Genomic DNA, 21,540 nt, shown 5'->3' with positions numbered 1-21,540 from the left:
CCTTCTCCATATATATATATATATATATATACACACACACACACATTAATAATTAATATATATCAATTAATTGATTAATTAATATACCCATATATACATACATTAATAATATATATCAATTAATTGATTAATTAATATACCCATATATACATATATTAATAATATATATCAATTAATTGATTAATTAATATACCCATATATATATATACAGCTTTCATGATAACCTTGTAAGATAATTATTATCATTATCCTCATTTTATAGATGAGGAAACAGATATACAAAGAGTTTATGGCACAACCCCAAGGGCACATACTTATTGAAGGGTTGGAATAAGATTCACACATGAGTGTTATTCCTTCACATTTATAGTCTTCAGACATTGTAATTTTATGATTATAAGATAATATATTTAGCTTATATGCATTATAGGTGGCAATATTCATACTATAGGTGAGTTGCCATAATGTTATCCTTTCTAAAAATTAAATATTCCTTGTTATACATACAACATGTCAAAAGATGTTTGAGTACTAAAATATCCATGGCAGCAAAATATCAATGGCATTTAAATTGACTAGCCACTTTTCATATATGTTTGATCTGTTTATTACCTTTAATAGAATAGTTTGGATAAGTATAGTTGTTTTTCATTGAGTGTGCAAAACAGATTTTTTTATATGACAGGTATAGTAGTGTTTTGAGACTAGCACAGCTTTTGCAGAATTTTCTTTTTTAAACAAGATAAATATTTGGTTCAACTGTCTTGTTTTTACTGTAGAAATGTCCAGAATAACAACATATACTTCTTCATCTTCATTTAACTGAGTGGGGGATATTAATTTTTCTAAGTGTAATCCTCCATAATATCTTTGCAGATAAATGGTTCATGTTTGATTGAGTATATTTTTCTCTGAAATACATCATTGTGAAGTTGCAAGTAAATAATATCTATATTTAGATACACATTTTTCTGAAAAACGTTGAAGCACCCTAAGACAACTTCTAATACACTTAGAAATATTCTGATTTTCAGCCTGTCATGTACTTAAGAAAAGCAAACTCCAAAAATAATTAAGGGTGTTTTAAACAATATTTTGCAAGGGTGAAGATTTTACAATATTACTTTTAGTTTAAAATGTCCATTTTTCCAAATCCTGAAATAATTTTAAGTATTGAGGCTTTAACAGTTCCTCAAGTTTGTCAGTGAAGTATAAGACACTCATAGATGAAGATCCAAAGGTATAATTTGTTTTAACTGACAAATCTAAAAATGTTTATGGATAACTGAGAAAGCAGTTAATAATTGGAAACTTAATGTAAAAATTATCACTAATATATGTGTTTTACCATAAATCACTGAGACCATCTATAGAAGCTATTTATGGTGGTTTCTTAGTAATATGCACAAGCAAATTATTTGATCATTATCTGCATTCAGCTGCTAAAAAATTTTTGCATAATGTATCAAATTAAAAGAAGTCATTATTATGTAGCTTAACATACTTCATATTTCATAAATTAGCAAAATTTTATATTATTAACTATGTAATTTTTTTAATTTAGAAGAAAAGGGGAAACACTCAAGACTTTATATTTTTTTCCCAATATTTACTTGCCATGTAATGTTTTATAGAAAATTGCAGATATAAACCTGAGATCTGATAGTTGTGATTCTTAATATAGAATAAACGGAGCTAGTTCATTTTAAGAAACTCTTTGATGAAAATGAATATTTCTTATACAACAGCGCAGACTAGTGGCCATACCTTTACAGCATATGTCTCTCTTTTTCTAAGGCACGTTTTCTGAGGTAGTCATCTGTACATTTTAAGAAATAGTATCAAACAAATTACATATATTTAAATAGTAGTTATTATAGTACAACATAATTTATGGAGCTTAATGGTACATTAGCCAAATTAGCCAAATTTTATTCATTCTATTTTGCATTCATTCCAAATTGCCTAGAAATTGTTCTGAAAATGATAGGTGAAAAAATATACACATAAATTATATCACAGATAGTGAATTTAAAGATATCTAGTATTAAGATTCCTATGATATGTATTTTTGTTTTAAGCTTACCCTATAACTAGTTCTCTATAAGCAAGGATATAGAGTGACAGATTACTAATACTGTAGTCATTTTTATAGGTGTCCACTCAGTTGTTGGAAGGACTGATGTTGAAGCTGAAACTCCAATACTTTGGCCACCTGATGTGAAGAACTGATTCATTTGAAAAGACCCTGATGCTGGGAAAGATTGAGGGCAGAAGGAGAAGGGGATGACAGAGGATGAGATGGTTGGATGGCATTACCGACTCGATGGACATGAGTTTCAGTGAACTCCGGGAGTTGGTGATGGACAGGGAGGCCTGGTGTGCTGCAGTCCATGGGGTCGCGAAGAGTTGGACACGACTGAGCAACTGAACTGAACTGAACTGAACTCAGTTGCTGCCAGACTCTCAGTTTATATGAAGTTCTTCCAATATTTAAACCTGATTTCTCCCCTCTCCATTTTAAGTATTTTTCCAATTATTAAGTTTTCACAAATTATGCTTTTATTGAAAAAAATTCTTAACAACTGTTTATAGGAAAATAAAAGGATGATAATTAAGCTAAAGAAAAGTTATAGATGTTTTCTAAATTATCTCCTTATAATATGAATAGGAGAAAGGGATAGGACAAACTACTTTGAAGACTTTATTTTCATCTGTAAATCTTGAATGCATTTTCTTTCCCAAAATAGGCCGTCAGACCTTCCTGTATCCACCATCTGGAATGATAGGTAGAGAGAGAAGTTATCACTTTGTGACATGGAGATTTTGGAAACATAATTATTAGTTGACTGTTAACGAAATGCCTTATAGACTAGCAGCAAAAGGGAGGTTGAATGTTGAATAGCCCCAAATAATCAGTTGCATAGATGATAAGCTTGTGATTTAAAATTGTGTCTATTTCCATGAAGGCACAAAGTCTGCCCTATTAACTTCTGAAAGGTTTGCACTGGTCCCAGCTCTATTACTTGCCAGCTCTGCATACTTGAGAAAATTTGCCAGTCTCTCTGAGCTTCAATTCCCAAATTATGCATTGAGTTTAATATTAATAATCTAACAGATAGATGGCCAAATGAGATATCCTTTGTGAACATTGAGGAAGGCAAATGAGAACAAATTATTTGATTAGACCAATGACTGTGTTTTCAATCTGTTTGTTTGTGTCTTTGTTTATACAACTATAATTTGAACATCAAGTTTGAATCTCTTTTTATGGGGGAAGATTGTATAAACCAAGTCTGATTCCATTTTTACATGTGAAAATTTCCTCTGGATGTGGTGCCTTAGATCAAAGACTTTATTGTTATATTTTGTAATATAAAGGAAAAAGTAGCACTAATTGTATTTTTTAAAATTTGATTATAATCTACAGTGTCTTCAGTATTATTTCATCACAAAGAATTATTCAAAGGAAAAACTCTTCAGTTCAGTTCAGTTCAGTCGCTCAGTTGTATCCGACTCTTCGCGACCCCATGAATTGCAGCATACCAGGCCTCCCTGTCCATCACCAACTCCCAGAGTTCACTCAAACTCATGTCCATCGAGTCGGTAATGCCATCCAACCATCTCATCCTCTGTCATCCCCTTTTCCTTCTGCCCTCAACCTTTCCCAGTATCAGGGTCTTTTCCAATGAGTCCACTCTTCACATGAGGTGGCCAAAGTATTGGAGTTTCAGCTTCAGCATCAGTCGTTCCAATGAACACCCAGGACTGATCTCCTTTAAGATGGACTGGTTGGATCTCCTTGCAGTCCAAAGGACTCTCAAGAGTCTTCTCCAACACCACAGTTCAAAAGCATCAATTCTTCAGCACTCAGCTTTCTTCACAGTCCAACTCTCACATCCATACATGACCAGTGGAAACCATAGCCTTGACTAGACAGACCTTTGTTGGGAAAGTAATGACTCTGCTTTTTAATATGCTATCTAGGTTGGTCATCACTTTCCTTCCAAGGAGTAAGCATCTTTTAATTTCATGGCTGCAATCACCATCTGCAGTGATTTTGGAGCCCTAAAAAATAAAGTCAGCCCCTGTTTCCACTGTTTCCCCATCTATTTGCCATGAAGTGATGGGACCAGATGCCATGGTCTTAGTTTTCTGAATGTTGAGCTTTAAGCCAACTTTTTCACTCTTCTCTTTCACTTTCATCAAGAGTCTTTTTAGTTCCTCTTCACTTTCTGCCATAAGGGTGGTGTCATCTGCATATCTGAGGTTATTGATATTTCTCCTGGCAATCTTGATTTCAACTTGTGCTTAATCCAGCCCAGCGTTTCTCATGATGTACTCTGCATAGAAGTTAAATAAGCAGAGTGACAATATACAGCCTTGATGTACTCCTTTTCCCATTTGGAACCAGTCTGTTACTCCATGTCCAGTTCTAACTCTTAGACTCTATTATTTTATTCCTGTTAAAATACAAACACAGTTAGGCTTCCCAGGTGGCTCAGTGGTAAAGAATCCGCCTGCCAATGCAGGAGACATGGGTTCATCCCCTAGGTCAGGAAGATCCCCTGGAGTAGGAAATGGAGACCTACCTCAATATTCTTGCCTGAGAAACCCCATGGACAAAGGAGCCTGGAGGGCTACAGTCTATAGGGTTGCAAAAGAGTCAGACATGACTTGTGTGTATGTGTGTGTATGTTAGTCCCTCAGTCATGTCTGACTCTTTGAGATCCCATGGACTGTTGCCTACCAGGCACTTCTGTCTCTGGAGCTCTTTAGGCAAGAATACTGGAGTGGGTGGCCATTCCTTTCTCCAAGGATCTTCCCGATCCATGGTTCAAACTTAGGTCTCAAGCATTGCAGGCAGTTGCTTTACAGTCTCAGCCATGAGGGAAGCCCACTTAAACAGCAACAGTTCTGATGTATTACAAATGTTTTCAACAGTAGATGGCAGGATGCAAAAGAGGAAAAAGTGTTCCCTAATACTTGCTATGACTTACCTCAAACTGACGTCCTCTCTTTTATGTTAAGGTCTCTAGGAAGGGAAGATGTAGGCTTAAATATTTGTTGCAAACTCAAAATTTGTGTTGCTGTGTAACAAAGCATAAAAAATAACCAGTAATCAAAATGAGAGAGTTCATTTAAGTCACAATTGTCACAGTTTATGATCAAAGTATCTGCTTTGGAATTTTAATTGTTTATGCACACTCACTCATTTGGATATTTACACTGCAAAAGGCAAATCAGTCTTTGGAATTTTGCAGATATGGGTGACCAGATCCCATTTTTTAAAAAAAATCTTGAATGTCATTCCAGAAACGTCACATTTTGTCTTATCTCTTTCTGTCATGTTGCTCTTCAGGTGAGAACTACCTCTTCTCTTTTGCATCCTAAACCACTTGAGTTGCAGATCTAAGCTATGAAATATCTCAGAGAAATGCACATGTTCACCTCACGTAAAATTTTATAAATTTTTTAGAAGGCACATAGGATCCCCAAAGTTAACCCATGCATTCCAGAGAAGTTCATTGAGAGGATTTACAATCCCAGTCCCACTTGGGACTAGTCCCAAGTTGATTTCCAACTAAATATTTTCTGCAGGACTTTCCATGGATAAATGAGTACTTTGAAAGGTTAATTTTGTGATTGGAATATCACAATTGCTGTCTTGCCCAAAAGTAATTGTGATCTCTAAGTAATGCAAAGGATGTGCTATCTTTCAGACCCAAATGGTTTGAATCACTCTGTGACCAGTATATATTAGTTTTATGTATACATGTCATAAACAGAAATAATCTGATGTCCAATCCTTGCCAAAAGGCAGAAGCAAAATTGATATTTTCTTTAATCCCTATCCAGAAAATAATTAATTTTGAACAGTCTAGTGTGTTTTAGAGCTCTGTGATATCTTAGAGGTGATGTCTCTCCTGCCCTCTTTTGTATAAGCGAGAAACTAAATGAAATCCACAAAAGCTCAATAAATGCTCGTGTTTAGTGTGTGCCAAAGGTGAGATTAAAATTCAAGTATTCTCATTTTAACTGTGCTCTTTCTAGACTCAAATTCTTCAGGTGTTCACATTCTGGGGAATTGATAAATTTTATTTTCAGAAATATATTTTTATTAGGTAAAGCAATGAATTCTTGAAAATAAAATATTCTCAAGTTTGTAAAAAGTTCTGGGTGGTAAATGTTATTATAATACATGCGTGCTCAGTCATGTCTGACTCTTCTGTGACTCCATGATCTGTAGCCCTACAGGCTGTCCATGGGATTTCCCGAAGGGCTGCTATTTCCTTCTCCAGGGGATCTTCCAACCCAGGCATCAAACTCGAGTCTCCTGCATTGCAGGGAGATTCTTTACCTCTAGTGTGAAAATGAGGCAGGGTAGGGAGAGGAAAAGTATACTTCAAGGTTGGGGCCAAAATAAGCATACCGAGACAACCCTCAATCTTACTGTTTTGGAATTCTCCCTCATCTGGGTTGTTCTCTGCTGGTTCTCGGTTCTCTGATTTTACCTTCTGCAAATGGCACAGTCTTTGTCAGCTCCTTCATAGATACAAATGTGTTCTCCATCCAACTAATTGCCATCTTGTTCCCCTTCCTAAGGGTGACTGTGTCTTAATAAGAATGACAGCAGAAGGTAGCAGGTAAAAGTTCTGAGAGCAGAATTCTACACCTGAAAGAGCAGCTTTCTGAGTTCTCAGGAAACCGTCTAGATAAATAGGTTTTCTTTTCAACAGCTCTGTTGGGCTACACTTAACTAAGTTGGCCAACTATGGTGTTTTAATAGGTTATATCTAATAGCTTAATCTACTTTCAGGATTGATCTCTGAGTCTTCGGTCTCCCCATGCTTCTTTCTGCTGAGTCTTCAAAATGTACAATAGTAGAGCCAGAAATGGGATAAACTTTAAATTACACATAGAGAATGACCCTTGTGGCAACTGAGCAGGGGAAAAGAGGGTTAAAAATCTTTTTCATGCCTACAGGGCCATATTTGCTGGCGTTTAAGTCTCTGGGAAAATGCAGTCGGAAGTTTAAGTATTTTGCTATCTCTGCTGCTGCATTCCCATGGGGGCAGTGCCCTATTTCTTACCATTATTCATTGTCGTTCTGCTTCTAAATAGCAATACTTCTGAGGCTGATTGTGCAGTACTGCGGATGCTGCTTTTCTTGAGCTAGAATGACATTCCAGAAATGCTGTCACTGAGGATGTACTTCTAAGAAGGATGGTATTTTGCTGTGAGCGAATGAGATCATACATTATATTTAGGATTCACAGGGAAGGCAACTGCTAATGGGTGACAGCCTGGATCTGAACTTTATGGTTTATTTAAGTTGTCTTAACAGCAGCTTTTTTTTTCCCTAGGTAATAAAAATTCTTAATATACTTAATCATTTCATGCATTTGATCATACAAAAAAAGTTATAATATTTGATAAGATTAAACCAGCTAGTAGCATTTTCATATTTGTGATATCCAGATTGCTGAGATTTTTTAAGTTGGATTTATTGCTCATAGTATATCTTTTAGTGAGTCTTGTAGGAGCTTAAACAAAGCAATTGAGGATGGTTTTGCTCCTTCCCTACCCCTCAATTTTAGACAGCAATGAATAACAGGCTTCAAATAGATGATCAAAAATATAGTAGGCTTGTTTTCATAGGTTTATTTTATTTTAGATCTCAAAAATAATGACTTACCACCTGAGAAAATTACTTTCTGTAGTTAAGATCTAGATATCTAGTTCTTTTAAGTTTGACTTTCCCAGAATTCAATTCCATTGAATTTCATATTTCTACTTATTTTGTTTCTAGCACATTTAAAATTAAAACTGGAAATGCTTCAGTGATACAGTTCTCTGTCTTTAACATAGTTTCAAACTGTCTCAAGGCACAACTATATATTTCTCAAAGCAGATTTTTGTGTGTGTGGGCATGAAAAAATAAAATATCATTTACAATTGTTACTTTTAAAAGTTATTTTCTTTCACTAGTGCATAATGTGTTTTCATGTGTTGTTTAAATGTATTTTTTCTTCTAGAGAAAGCATGTCTTTTTATGGAGCTACTGTATATTTTTACATTCTTAATTTTTCAAAAACATTGAAATGCATTTACTTTAAGAACATGAGCATTTTAAATGTATCACTCTCTTCAAAACGACAAATAGAAATAGTGAAAGAAAAAATCTCTCACCCACATTACAGTAAATTTGGTTAGCGAGAAGGTGGAGTTTTACAGTAATAGCTTTTAAGCAGCTTATCTAATTTTAAAGTAGGGGATATTGCACTTTGTGTGAAACTGAGAGGGAAGCATACGTTTCAATTTGTTTAAATGGCTTTAACAGTGAGGTTTATCAGTGCTCAATTTAATTCTAAATTTAATACCTTTTTTGCTAAATCCTTTCTCCCATTTTTTTTTCTTTATCATTTTTATTGTTTTAGAATCTCATTTTTTAAAAGAACTTTTCCTTGTTAGGGAAGGAAATGTTTAAGATATCCACTGGTTTGGAAAAAAGTTAACTAAGTAAGCTCCATAAACAAGCCAGCACAAACTAATTTGTAGCCTCAGGTTGCTAAGGAGTTTGCTGCTCATTCTCCCAACAGTCCTGGGCAGTCTGCTAAATTGAAAGGATCACTAATGCTTATTTGAGAAAAATAAGGGTGATAAGCCGTTATCGCATCCTACATTCAGGATAGTGGCAATTAGGTTGTAGTGATGTGGTTGCATGTATAATTAGAATTTTCAGTATGTGGTTTGGGTAGAAGTCTGCTCTAAGGACTCCCTATTAGATGCATCTAAGTGTTTTGAGCAATGGTCAAATGTGCTGGATGTCTGTTTATTCAAAGCTACATCCTGCTTGCATAAAGACTGTGTGAGCGTTCTTAATTCAATGACATCAGACTTGAAACAAAATGGAAACACTTTTGAGTTCTCTGGTCAGGAACATTACATCAGTGCATTCATTTTTATTGATCTTTTAAACCAAAAATGCTTGTTCATCTCACCACTTCCTCTAGTTCAAGCTTATTTTTTTCTGAGCAGAGTTTTACCAAACTCTGAGGTTGCAGCTATCATTCACTTTTTCTATTCCAATTATATCCTTACTCTGAAAGACAGACATTTGTTACTGAAAACAATGTGCATGTCTTTGTGATTCTGATGGAGTACCCATTTACTGCAGGTAATTAAGGGGAGTGGCATTAAAGCTTCTGAGTTGTTTGCATTGGAAATGAAAACAATTCAAATTGTGAAGCTCAAACTGTAAATCATAAATTTCTTAATTCTTCATTCTCTAAACCAGCAAAACAGTTTGCTGATTTGATGGTGATACCAAAGGAATTTTATTCAACTCAAAAAATCCACCCAACTTGGAAGAGTAGAGCAGAAAAAGACCTTAGAATTCATCTGCTAACCTCTACTCTCTAGTTAAGGAGTCATAGAAGCGTAGTGACTTTTCTTAGGACACAGAAATATTTTTAGTTTATGTGTTTTTAGTTTTAGTTTTTGTGTTTTCTATGTGAGGCAAAGTTATTTCAGGTAGAAACTGAAATAAAATATTCTTGAATTCACATGATAATCTGACTAAGTTAAGTAACTCTTCACAATCTTTAATGCAACTTCCATTTCATTTCTGTATAAACATATTCAGATACTAGAGACTAGCAAAATTTAATTTTGACAGACAAAACTCATAAGACCCCTTTTTCTCATAACTATGTTTTAGCATATCGTGATCATAAGTGCCTGTGGGGACATAGACAGTTTGCATGCCTTGGACATTCCAGGAGAGAAAAACCATGGTTTGTATTATTTTATGTATGTGAATGAGAACTTTAAGTTGTCAAAGTACAGATAGAATGGTGACTTTTTATAGATTTTCAGTTTTTTGACAGTTCAGTCATAATTTTGATGGTTAGAAGTTCTATCCTTAGGAAATTGTGCTGTGGAAGGTGCTAAGAGTTCTGTGCCCATCAAATCTATGTATGTGCCTTTTTTATATGGTCAATTGGAAATGAAGGTGGTATTTAGGTCAACTTTCTTCATCATCATATGTCTTTTTCCCAGTTATATAGACTGATCTTAAACAGCAACAGAATAAAGTGTTTGAAATCAAGACCAGAGATTAAAGTTTTTTGTCTGTATAAGGGCTAGTAAAAAGAGCCATAATTATTCAAATAATGAAGATGAGAAGTGAAGATCTAAACTAAAGTTGAAGCCATAGAGATGGAAAGGAAGAAATGGAGACAATAAATATTTTATATCCATAATCTAGAAAATGAATGATGACAGCTTTCTGAGGTAAAAAAGTGAAATCTCAGTTGATTCAAAGAGTCTAATTTGTGCAAGTGGGACAATATCTTTCAACATATAGTGGTTAAGTATGTAGGCAATTCAGACCCAATTTTTATTAGTTATGTGAATTGAGCTGGGTAACTTGACGTTTCGTGCATCATTTTCTTCATCTTCAGTGTGGTGATAATATTAATATCTCCCTTATGAGATTGTAGAATGAGAAAGATATTACAAGTGTGAAGTGCAGAATAAATGTGGGAAAATGTTATATATTATTATTGTTCATAGAAATAAAGATTGCAAGAACAGATTAATAGAAGCAAGATGATCGAACACTTTTACAAGTTGAATGGGAAACCTCTTTGGGACATTCAGACATAAATGTCCAGTAGTAAATTTTGATTTATAGGTTTGGGAGCTATTCATGTGGAATTTATTAGTAATATTTTTGAAACTATGACTTTGTATGAAGCCATCATGAAAGACTGTATGTAATGAGAAGGGCAAAATGTCAAAATGAAGTGCTGAGGGAAAAATATTTTGAGGTACACATCAGCAATTAGAAAGGAATAACCAGAGTGATAGGAAGAAAACTATAGGGACACTGTGTCATGGGATTTAGGAGAGAAATTTTAAGATAATGACAGTAGTCAGCAGAACCAAATGTTAAATAAAAGGTAAAATAACAGAGTTCTGTAGTAGAATTGTCAATATGGTGGTCATCGGCAGCTTCAGTTGTAGCAGTGTCCATGCCTAGATCTCTGAGAAAGTGCATAAGCCATGAAGAGATGTGAAAACAGTAAAGGCAAGCTACTTTTCTAAGAGGGGATGACTGAGAAGCAAAAAATAGAGAAAAATGATAACTACACAGAATGCAAAGTTTAGAAAGGTTTAGTTTGTTTTCCTTATTTTCCTTTTTCTTTTAAAATACTTAATTTGAGCTGTCTTTCAAGTCCCCGTCCATGGAATCATTTTCTAGATACAACAATGGCAATAAAGCAAAACAAAACATCTTCATGTATGTAAGATACCTGACACACTTTCCAACAGATGATTTTTGCCCTCGCAAATATTAGAGGTCTATTCCCATGGGAAGCTTGTCTTAATTAAACCATTCACTAAGTGTAAAATAAATGTATTTGTTTCCTGTTTCAAAAGAATATTTATATAGTTTGTGGAAACCTGATCAAATTTCTTAAACATGTACAAGTGGTCTTCTGCTACTGTTTGATATCTGAATGGTCAGCTCACATTGTGTGGTGGAGTGTCATCTGATGTGACTCTTGAATTCCAACAAGCTTTCTGGTGGCTCAGATGGTAAAGAATCCCCTGTAATGCTGGAGACCCGGCTTTGATCCCTGAGTCAGGAAGATCCCCTAGAGAAGGGAATGGGTACCCACTCCAATATTCTTGCCTGCAAAATTCCATGGACACAGAAGCCTGGCGTGCTACAGTCCATGGGGTCGCAAACAGTCCCCATGACTGAGTGACTAACACTTTCACTTTCACAAAAATCAGTCTTAGATAGTTTAGCCAGACCTATCTTTCCAGATACATCAGTGAATTAAGCGTGATGGGTAACACTTTGGTCATCATCTAGCTGGAAACAGGCTACCAATTGTGTGTCCGAGATTCTGAAATGTCATGGCAAAAGGGATGGACGCAGACCTTAGAAAGCAGAGATGCTGCTAATGTATGTACACTGTCCACTCTAACCTGCTCTGGTTCTTATCAAAAGCATTAATAAATTAATATGAGGTTTTGAAATATCTAATACTGAATTCATTTGAAAGATATGCAATATTAGTGGCAGTTGGTATGCTGTCAGCTGCCTATGAGTATCTAACAGTGGACCTAATTTTAGACCTACAGGCCAGCAGGAATCAGCAATGATTATTTATGAAACATATTCCATCCCATGATTTAGATGGGTATATATATACTCCTATCTTTTAAACAGACAGATGAGGATATAGACTTTCTGGTTCTTGGTTCAGTTGGTTCTTTCTGGTTCTTGGACAGTACTCTATAATTAATCCTCAGAAGCATGCTGCCTTACTGCTTTTTATACACTTCTCTTTTTTTCCAACCCATTTAAAAAAATTTTTTAACAAAATAAACTATTATTAATTTGAAAAGCCATTAATTAGGAGTTTCATTGATATGGGAATCAAGTTGTCAGAGCTGGGTAATATAAAATTTGGAATGGAGGAAGTAGAATGTCAGGTGGATCTAGCGTTTTCAGTTAGCAGGGACAGAGGTGATAAAGGTTTTGTTTTGAAGGCATATGAAGAGGTTAACTTGGGATTAACAAGGGTAGGTAGGGCATTAAGAAGAGTGAGAAGGCTGAGACAGACTAGGAGAAGAGTCAAAGGCAGGGACAGATATTTATGATTTAAGGGAAGATTAGAAATTAAATCATAAATATCTGAGATTATTATAGGAAAAATCAAATTTCAGTGTGATACAGAGTTAGTTTTAACTTTATGAATTGAGGCCAATTGGTTGCATGATTATATTTTATGAACTTTTTATGAAAGCACTATGTGTATATATGTATCTTTTATCAGATAAGGCATGTTAGCTATCTGTATCCTTTATTACAAGGGGCTAAAGAATTTTCAAAATGAGTGCACATACTTTTTTAAAACATTTCACTTACTTTATTGTATATTTTTATAACCATCAGAAATTCCCTCTTTTATATGATTTATTTCATTATAGATCAGAAGGCATACTTAATAAATTTTACCTTTTCCCCAATATTGTATGTCTTCTTAATTGTTGGTCTTTGTTACCTATTCATAGTTTCACTGTCCTAAGAATTCAAATCAGTGACCATGAGATAAAATTTAATTTGTAACACTGATATTCATTAATTTTTTTAAAGAATATTTGGTGTGTATGAAGATTAGTGATGACCTTCTAAGTTTTTCATGGCATATCTTATGTAAGTAAGGACCTTAAACTTAAATAACATTCACACACCCACACCCACACCCACACATTGTTCTTGTTTGTGTGTGCATGTTGTGGATAAGAGTCTATTATTCACTTTTTCTGTGAAAACTAAAAGCAAAATAAGAAGTGCCAGAAAATGATAATAGTGTAGAACAAAAGAAATAAAGCAAAAAGAAATAACAGGAAACCTAGCTTCAAAAAACAGAAGAAAAACCCATTTTTTTTTTTTTAATTAAAAAAAAAAATTGACCATGTCATGCAGCATGTGGGACCTCAGTTCCCTGACGAGGGATTGAACTTGAGCCCCCTACATTTAGAAGCACAGAACCTTAACCACAGGATCACCAAGGAAGCCCCCACAAGTTCTAAGAACAACTTGAATAAAACTGAGCCATGAATTCAATGTGCTTGAGACTCATTTTTTCCTAAATTTTAAAAGGGGAGAACGTTATTGGCAATAATCTCAAAGTTAAATGCATGCTATAATTTGTTTTGGAAGTGTTTTTTTTCAAGACTCACTGGAACTTCCCTGGCAGTCCAGTGGTTAAGATTCTGCACTTCCACTACACCAATTCAACCTCTGATCAGGGAAGTAAGATCATGTGTGCTGTGAGGTGTGGCTAAAAAAAGAAAAAGACATAACAGCTTGTAAATCAGCCCCTAGAAACAAAAGGTAGCAGTATTCCCATGAATAAGTTTTGAACCCCACCATCTTTAAATATTGCTTTAGTGTCTGAAGCATGCACAGTTTATGGAACAGGGTTGGCTTAGGGAAATGTGAAATTCATAGCACTAAAAGCTCAAAATTATACTGTTGTTACAGATGCTGTATTTGTTAATATAAAAATGCTTAAGATGTTCAAGAGCAGAGAGGTAAAGATCAAATTTAAAAGCTGTTTTAAATCTTAAGTAAATGTTAGTCGCTCAGTCGTGCTGGACTCTTTGCACCCCCATGGACTGCAGCCCACCAGGATCCTCTGTCCATGAGATTTTCCAGGCAAAGATACTGGAGTGCCATTTCCTTCTCCAGGGGATCTTCCCAACCCAGGGATGGAACCCGGGTTTCCTGCACTGCAGGCAGATTCTTTACCAACTGAGCTACAAGGGAAGCCGTAGCTTTTAAATCTTACTTAAAGTTAAATTCCATAATTTAAATTCTAAAGTAACAAAAACATGTTTGATAATGTTGTTATGCCTATGTTAATATCTAGAAATAAGGTTGTTTTTTTCTTTTTAAACTCCCAAAGGTAATTCTATATCTAGATAATGTTTTTATAATGTTTGACTTGTTTACATGAAAACATTGGTTCTAAAACTGCCTTTAGCATATCGGGGAAGGGATATGACCAGGAAATTCTTTAGTAACTGCTGCTGGCTTAAAAAAAAAGAAGTCAGTTCCACGTTTCATCAGTGTGTGAAATATTTTCCTTATCCCTTCCTTCTGGAATTCCCTTCCCCATTTAACTAGAATATGTGACTTGTAGACAGGTACTATGTAATTTTAGTTAGAATAAAAGGCTCTGAGTCAGACTTCCAAATTCCAACTCTACCATTTATTGATTAGGATATTTTTGGAAAGTAACTCAAAAATCTCTTTGCTTCAGGTTTCTCACCTGAAAGGAAGAGAAACCAATGAATTCTACCTGATTAGTTTGCATTAATCATAGGGAAAAAAGAAAAAGATCAACAATATACAAAAGACATCTGGCACAGTAATTACTCAATACATGTTATTTTGCTTAGGTTCTGCAGAACTTAAGTGCTTTGTAAGTTCAGCAGAAGTTTCTAGAAATGACTTGTTAGATTTTAACATTATTCACTAAAGGCATGTAGAAGAAATTAGTTTCAATGTAGTAGTCTGTTAGTCCTGAGCAAGAAATGTTTGCCAAATTAGACAGAAAAGCAGTCCCTTCCTTTCAAAACCAGAAGTTGTTTCTTGATCAGTCAAAAGAGATTTTTCCATTGATCATTCTAGATATAGTGTATAGTATCAAATCTTTTCCATCAACTAAGTAATATATATCTCTCCACCTATCTATACACAAATGTACTATATTTATATAAATATAATTTTTCCCTGCTTAATCCAGTCTACTTAATTCTGAATTTCTGAATATACACAAAATTAATAGAACTTTATTGCTGTTTCAGTGAACTAAAGATGTAATTGAAAAAAGGTACATATGTGAAAATGCATGATGAAGTATGTGTTAATACTAAAACAAGTCTATGAATGCAAAAAAGATTATGGCTCCATACATTAGGTGAGTTCAGAGTTTGGTTTAGAAAGAATGAATAAAATTTGGATAGGCAGCAAAGGAACATTTTAGGAAGAAAGAAACATAAAAAGCTTGGTTGTCTGAGGGAAAGGATATTTGGGTCAGACATAAGCAATCATGATAAACCCTAAATGCTTAGTTCTTTGTGTTTAATAAATGGTAGAAATTTTGCTGTTTGTGATTTCTTTTTGGAACTTAGGAGCACATGACCAATCAATCATTAGACCACCTGATCTTTGTCACCCAGTTCAATTTTCTGCTGTTCGATGCATGATTTTAAGTTAAATATTTAATTGTCTATGATTTTTCTTTGAGTTGTGCACTTCTGCTGACTTCATCAGTTAGCTTGTTTATCCTGTAAGCTGATTCACTTAAGGTTTCTGATGTACATGTTTTTTTATAGTTATGGCCTCATTATTTTGTGTTTAGTATTGTGCTGTAAATTTGAAAGTCATTGATGATCCTAGAATACAGCAGTCACTTGGGTATGTGGCAAGAGTTCCATAGATAATAAACATACTTTGATAAACAACACTTTTTTAATCTATAAGAAAACATATATGAACAATTAGTAGTACATCAATAAAAATTGAGAATAGTTAATTTTCTTACGTAACACAACAAAAACAGATATAAACATCTTATATATAAAATATGTTTTAAGTAATTTCTCATTTAAGAAAAGAAAATGGTGTTTGTGGTTAATTACTATGTAGTTTCTTATAGCATTAATTTTATGTCAGAAAAAATTAAGGATTATATTTGCTCTTTAAATATTTTCTTTAAATTGAATTTTTAAATAAAAAAAATGGATTATAACACTTTGCATCAAGGAAATAATATAAACACCCTTTTGATGGTATTTTTTTCAAAGTATCAGTCAATTCCATTAATCTATAAAATGTCAATTATTATTGTGCTCCTTTTTCATCCTACCAATTGATTTAGATTTGACATCCTATAACTGCCAAAAAATGTAAATTAAAAAAGTGTTTCCTATTCTTTTCCTTTCAGGGAATTCTTGAGGAGTTGGATACTTTTCTTCCTTCAGCATTAATTGTTTTGTGGGAGGAGGCTGTACATTGGTAAGTCTCACTCATTCTAATGGATCTTTCTAAAATTTAGCTTAATAAAGTCATGACTTGATGGTAATACAGAATAGGTAGGATTAAAGATACATCAATGTCATTGCTTGACTAATTAGAGAATAACTTTTTTCAAACAAAAAAATTTAATCATTTTTTGGTTTTGGTTTTTTATTTCATTAATGTATTTCATTTTGGCTGCACTGACTCTTTGTTGCTGCATGTGGGATTTCTCGAGTTAAGGCAATCAGGGGCTACTGCCTAGTTGTGATGTGCAAACTTCTCATTGAAGTAGCTTCTTTTGTGGAGCACGGGCTCTGGGCTCGTGGGTCTCAGTGATTATGGCACGAGGGCTGAGTAGTTGTTGGCTCGTGGGCCCTAGAGTGCAAGTTTAGTAGTTGTGGAGCACAGGTTTAGGTGCCCTCAGCATGTGGGATCTTCCTGGATCAGGGATCGAACCTTTGTCCCCTGCCTTGGCAGGTGGATTCTTTAACCACTGGACCATCTGTAGTTGTTCAGTAGCTAAGTCATGTCTGACTGTTACCCCATGGACTGCAGCATGCCAGGCTTCCCTGTCCTTTACCATCTCTAGGAGTTTGCTTAAACTCAAGTCCATTGAGTGGGTGATGCCGTCCAATCATCTCATCCTTTGTCACCCCGATCTCTTCTTGCCCTCAGTCTTTCCCAGCATCAGGGTCTTTTCCAGTGAGTCAGCTCTTTGCAGCAGGTGTCTGAATTATTGGAGCTTCAGCTTCAGCATCAGTCCTTCCAATGAATATTTAGGGTTCATTTCCTTTAGGATTGACCTTCAAAGAAGTCCTCAAACAAAATGTATAACATTGGGATTTCATTTTAGTTTTTAATTAATCTAGTAGTAGGAATACCTATAGGTGTAAAATTAAAATTATGTGTAGAATGGAAACTAGTAAATTTTTTAAGTATAAAACTGTGGTGGTACTGCTTATAGGTAATTTTTCAGATATTTTATTCTTTGACATAGAGTTCAGTAGTGGTAATTGAATGAGCATGCATAATGAGATCTGAGGCTGCAGTCAAATAAAAGCTAATAAATGCCATCAGTTTTCTCAACACATGATAGTCATTTTGCATATTGAAATTCAATTTTAAAGTTAAATGATTCTTATGTACTTTTATGCCATAAAACCAAATGCATGTCTTTTTGCCTCAAATCAGTTTTTCTCCTGTTGTCTATAAATATTATTAACATATTTTGGTATCATGTTTCTGAACAACCTTTTCCCCAACCATCCAATTAATTCTCACTCACACCCACACTCACAGACACATACACACACATACATTTACTTGTTTTATAAATAGTGTCTGTTATATTAAACATTAGTTAATTTGAACCATTAGTTAATTAGTTAATTTGAACCATTGGTTAATTAGTTAATTTGAACAATTCCTTTAATCTGCAGTTTTTGAGGCACATTTCACCACTCTGTACTTTAGAGCTATCTCCAAATGTTTCTGATGAAAGATTTCATCAGTTAAAATTGTTAAATACGTACTCAAATATATGTACATTTTTTATGAGTTACATAAATTTGCCATTATCTTTATATACTATTTTATAGACAAGTAATAAAAATATAGAACTCACACTTTAGGAAATTTTAAAGATAAGATGAATATGTATGTACATATGTGTATGTGAGTCTAACTCATTGTGACTCCATGGACTGTGTAACCTGTAAGTCTCCTCTGTCCATGGAATTCTCCAGTCAAGAATACTGGAGTGGGTAGTCATTCCCTTCTCCAGGGCATCTTCCTGACCCAGGGTTTGAACCCAGGTCTCCTGAATTGCAGGCAAATTCTTTTCTGTTGAGCCCCCAGGGAAGCTCACAATGGACATGAGTTTGAGCAAACTCCAGGAGATGGTAAGGGACAGGGAAGCCTGGTGTGCTGTAGTCCTGGACCATGCGGTCAAAGGAGTCAGACATGACTTAGCAGCTGAACAATAGCAATGATATATATATATATATATTGCTATATATATCAAACCCCTCTGTCCATGGGGATTCTCCAGGCGAGAATACTGGAGTCAGATGCTATAGCCTCCTCCAGGAGATCTTTCCAACCCAGGGATCAAACCCAGGTCTCCCACATTGCAAGCAGATTCTTTACTGTCTGAGCCACAGGGAAGTCCATGGACTGAAGTCTTCCAGGCTCCTCTGTCCATGGAATTCTCCAGGCCAGAATACTGGAGTGGGTTGCCATTCCCTTCTCCAGGGAATCTTTCCAACCCAGGGATTGAACCAGGTCTCCCACACTGCAGGTGAATTCTTAACACCTGAGCCACCAGGGAAACCCACCAGTCTAGTAAACTCTATCAATTTTTTAAAAAAATGAAATAAATGAAGCTTGTGTGACACAACCCAGTGAATCCTTAGTGATTCCCATTAATTATGGCTTTCTTCACAGGCCAGACACCTGATAGAATAATTCACTTAGACTCAAGAATTCTGGGAGATCAAGTTCTACCTGACCAGGTCATAACACACATAATCTAGCTTGTCTTATGTTTTGTTTTGTTTTTTTTTTTAACCCGCTCTTGCCGATACTACTTCTATTGCTGGGGCCAAGAATTTTCTATGATTTTACTCTCAAGAAAGAGAATGAGCAGAGTAATCAGTTTTTGTTTCATTATGGATTGAATTTTTCCTGTTCTGAGTTGCCAGCCACTTCATAAAAGTGTCTGAGTTGTCTCTTGTTGGAATTAAAAAAAGGGGAGGGGGCAGTTATTTTCCTCCCAGAACACAGATGAAAATTTAAGGAAATTTGTACTCAGATTTGCTGGTGAAAAATCACAAACCGTGGAATTCAAGGGTTAAGATGAACTGACATGTGTTGTAACAAGTTGGCTAGTTTGTCTGTTTACTGAATAAACAGTGTGTGGTGTTCAAGACACAAGGGACCACTGCTCAAATTTTCAAGATTTTCTAAACTGAAATTTTTCTAATTAGGTAGATTTCTCATGGGGATTCCCTCAGTTTCCTTATGGACCCCCAGGTCATTAAAACGTTTGACCCTTTTCTATATTTCCCTTTTTGCCACATATTCCCTCTAAGACTATATATTAGCCCAATAACTTCTTACATTTCTTCTTTTTCTTCATTCTATAACTTTTATGGTTTTGTGGTTGAACTCATCTACTCTTGTAGCTTCAAGGATAATGTACGTATAATGACCATATATAGTGATACTCAAATCAGTATGTCTTCTTAGGATCTCATTCCTGAGAATCAAATCAACATATCTATTTGATAGTGTATACATTTTTCAGCTTCTAATATATTAAAATTGAACTCAAAATATCTTCCTGTAAACATCATTTTGTCTTTCTCATTCCTGTAAATATAAGTACCATCTACCCAGTTTTCCAAAAACATGGGGCAGTATCTTGGATTCCTTTCTCAGCTCTCTTATTATAAAACACACAGAGTCATGTCAGTTCTTCCTCTGGACAGATGAGAAATGCTACCAGAAGTAAGAAAAATGTAATTTGTATTTTTAAACAAGTTTGAAATGTATGGGTGAAAACTAAATTTATTGAGAGAAATAAATGATCACTGTAGTCCAAAACAAGGACACAAATATAATTCATCCTCAAGTAAGAGCTAATGCTGGAAAATTTTATCATTAGCCTATTGTATTTTTACTATAAACTCTAATCTTTTGAATTTTGTTTCATTAATACATTAGCATTCCCAACCTACAAATATATATGCATTTATCTTTTTAGAACCATTGTGTCTTTTCCCAATAACTGTGCTGAGTTATTGTTTTTTATTTTGTGAAATATCAGTGGAAATAAAAATTCTCTTCTAAATAGTCGTATAATGCATGCTTCTCATATGCAGTGATCAAACACATATATTCATTTTAATCCTGTTAAACTGATTAGAATATTGACATACATTTGACTGGGCAATAATCATGTTTCAGTTCTTTTCTACACAAAATTAGCATGACTAAAATTATTGTTTGAAAGGTGCAGGTGTACATTCCTGCACGTTACTGAGCCATATTTGTGAACTAGGGAATCAATGTTGTCTGAACAAGGTGGAGAAGGTCACATCCCACTCATTCATTTTTACCCCAAAATATAATGCTTATGCTTTCATCTCTACTATTTTGTATATCATAATGAAAGTTTTCATCCGTTTACTCAGTATTTCCCTTTTATTACTGGAGGAGAAAATTTTGTTTGCCCTTAGGTTATGATATAATAAACTTGATAATTCATATTGTATTCTCACTTCTATTTAGTTATCATAGACCTCTCCGCATGTCCACTTCAATGTGTGAAGTTTTCAGGAATCTAATTCAATATTCCTATCAATTGCCAGAGTGAACTGAATTAATAGAAGGAATTACCCCCTTTCATTTATTCTACCAAGACTGAGTCTCCAGAGGAATGCTTCAGTGTTGTAGACAGTACATCCCCTGGTTTGCTGGCTGTCCTTAATGGGATGTTAAAATCGATTGGAGCAATTTCTCTGTCACCTGAGAAGCCCTGTAGGTTTTGTGGCATGTTCCAATTTCATATCCTTCTCATGTCTTTTTAAAAATTGTACATCATTAACCAAGTGTCTTCCTCACTTATGAGACCACGACTTCCTTTTTCTGAGGAAACTGTTCTTGTAAATGTGTAATATACCTGGAATCCAGGCCAATACACCACAGTGTTTGTGTCAAAGCCATGGCGGATATATTGCAAATGATGTAAGGCTAAGACTGCATGTTTGGAGTAACAGTGCTCCTGTGTTGAGGAAACACTGCCCCCTTGTGAAGGCCACTTTATCCTTGTGAACACTAAAATTTAAGCACAGACTATGACATAAAATACACAAAAACAACTATTTTTGTCTATGAGTATCTACTAAATTCATTAT

At 34.8% G+C, this 21,540-nt stretch overlaps 1 protein-coding gene across 38 annotated transcripts in view; it reads left to right on the top strand.

The window, feature by feature from the left end:
• The window catches only part of PTPRD (protein tyrosine phosphatase receptor type D), a 2,322,816-nt gene that overhangs the window by 607,057 nt on the left and 1,694,219 nt on the right, over positions 1–21,540 (top strand). For all 38 annotated transcript variants that reach the window (XM_070480470.1, XM_070480471.1, XM_070480507.1 and 35 more), the window contains one exon: positions 16,548–16,618. The gene's annotated coding sequence lies outside the window, so the exon portion shown is untranslated. The remainder of the gene's footprint in view (positions 1–16,547; positions 16,619–21,540) is intronic.

Source organism: Odocoileus virginianus, chromosome 18 (genome assembly GCF_023699985.2).
Source record: "Odocoileus virginianus isolate 20LAN1187 ecotype Illinois chromosome 18, Ovbor_1.2, whole genome shotgun sequence".
Classification (NCBI taxonomy): Eukaryota; Metazoa; Chordata; class Mammalia; order Artiodactyla; family Cervidae; genus Odocoileus; species Odocoileus virginianus.
The sequence above is the reverse complement of the archived record's forward strand: the minus strand, read 5'-3'. Positions and strand labels throughout refer to the sequence as shown.